The sequence below is a fragment of the Chiloscyllium plagiosum genome, unplaced genomic scaffold, assembly GCF_004010195.1.
Source record: "Chiloscyllium plagiosum isolate BGI_BamShark_2017 unplaced genomic scaffold, ASM401019v2 scaf_58995, whole genome shotgun sequence".
NCBI classification, from domain to species: Eukaryota; Metazoa; Chordata; class Chondrichthyes; order Orectolobiformes; family Hemiscylliidae; genus Chiloscyllium; species Chiloscyllium plagiosum.
The window spans coordinates 2,940-5,125 of NW_025197432.1; the positions used below are offsets into that span (position 1 = coordinate 2,940).

The window sequence follows — 2,186 nt, forward strand, 5'->3', positions numbered from 1 at the left end:
CCTACGCATGACTGTAACTGACTTCTCCTGCCTCACGTAATAGTGTGAGAGAGCAGAAGAGTGAATGGGCTCTGCCTTCCACCAGCACAGCTTGCAAGTAGAAACGAAATGGTTCAATTATCCACCAGAGGAGAGAACCCGGTCCCTGGGGACAGGACAAACAGCAGCGTCCTGGGAGCAGGGAGACAGATTGAGAAGCAGATGTTCTTGAAACTCTTCCCTACTTGCAATTCTGGGAGCAGTGCACAATGTATTTCGTACTGAGCAAGTTTCAGCTGCTTCAGGACGTGGTTGCACCCATGGCTGGTGGCTCGTTAGTCTGGGATATGATTCTAGCTTTGGGTCCTCGAGCATATGCAGCCGTGTGAGAATTCCCGGGTTCCAATTCCAGGCGAACCATCATTCCCAAATTGACCTGAGCAAAAATGGCCGATGAATTTTCTCAAAAAGCCGCTTTGTAAAATAAGATCGGACTGCCTGAATTAGGGACGGCGCAGAGCTGCCATTGCAGTGACCACGGCGAAGGGAAACACTTGTTCAAAGTGAAAACAAGTATTGCAGATTTTCCGCCCGCGCAATCCGAGTCTGAATGAAACCTCCACCTGTATTACGACAATTCTGAGGGTGACACTTCAGGAAGCGCGGAAGTGAAGTGATTGCAGACAGCGCTGAACAGGTACCGTCCTGAGGAATGTCAGCAATGAAGGGAGATTGGAAAATTTGGGACAGCTCTCTTTGGAGAACAGAGGGCTGAAAGCTTGTCTGATTGAAGTTTGCCACGTCATGAGGGTTTTCGACAGAGGAAATAATGCAGTGAAAATGCTCCCAGGCCTGAAAGGATCGAGAATGATTTGGCAGAGATTTAAAGTCATCCGGAAAATAAGTAAAAGTGACATTAGGAAGACCGTTTTCGCACAGGGAGTGGGGTCAGTAAGTCGCTGTCTGACAGTGACAAAGAGGCAGATTCAATGGACACAAAAGGGAATTCGGTGGGCATATTCAATGTAACAATGTGCAGATTTACAGGGAGAAGGCGACAGAATGAGACACTTATTTACATATTGTGTTGAACCAGCAGAGCTAAGGTGGGCCGCATAGCCTCAGTCTGCGCTGTCACACATTTCGTGATTCTGAGTGAAATCGGAGTTGGACCAACAGAACGTAGGAAATTTGACAACGGATATATTCTGCCAACAGGATACTCCATCACAGCAATGAAGGTGTTTTGACATCATTCTCGAAGGTACATGACACAATGCAGATTCAAAACCGAGTATTCCTTTGAATCACGGAGTAATTTGTTTGCAGTTATTCAGTTGAGGTGAGCGGAGTTGCGCATTGGGAGCCACTCCAGCTGATAGGTCGAAGCCGTTTTCTCCTGTGTGACAGTCCCACCAGCACTCCAATTTGCTGTGCTTCCAGTCAATAGATGCAGATTACTATCCCATACTGATACACGGGCCACGATGACCCAGCTGTGGTGACAAGCTTGTGAAAGTCTGAGTGCTCTTCTCCTGTTCTCTGTCTGGCTGCTATGATCCGAATCATCAAACCTCTCTTCTCCGAGATAGGAATAAACTGGTGAAGGTGAAACACAACAGTTGCGGTGATAAAGCTGGAGTCTCTGGATTATGTTGTAAAAATGTTGGTATTATGTTATTCACACCGCGCTGAACCAAATGGCTGCCCAGAGGGAGATGGCTGTGGTGAAATCCCCTGAAGACTGGGGGAGATGAGCATTTCCCCAAACAACGGGCACACCACCCCCTCACAGCGATTACAAATCAAACTGACCGCAAAGCTTCACGTGTGATCAAAAGTTCCCGCCAAGCAGACTTGGCTCAACAGATATCCGGAGTGAACTTACTCCTTTCTTGATTTGCAGTGGAGGAAGTTGACGTCAGTGAGCCTGACGTGATTTGAACACGCAGCCTTCTGATCTGGTGTCAGACGCGCTACCGTTGCGCCACAAGCTCACGCATAGCAAAGCCCCTCTATTAATGCTTAAGGGAAGTGATCGCACTGCAATGATTTTACGTTATGAGTAACAACGGAGATCAACAGTTCATGTCTGTTCTGTCTCTCCCCCCTCTCTTTCTGTCTCTCGAAACAATTTCCAACTCTACATCAATAAAAAGCTGAAATAACTGTGAATGCTGTATATCAGAAACAAAAAAACAGGAGTT

At 47.1% G+C, this 2,186-nt stretch overlaps 1 non-coding gene across 1 annotated transcript; it reads right to left on the reverse strand.

The window, feature by feature from the left end:
• Positions 1-1,904: 1,904 nt before the first annotated feature.
• trnaw-cca lies at positions 1,905-1,976 on the reverse strand. Its single transcript has one exon. It is a non-coding gene; the product is annotated as a tRNA-Trp (tRNA).
• Positions 1,977-2,186: the final 210 nt, after the last annotated feature.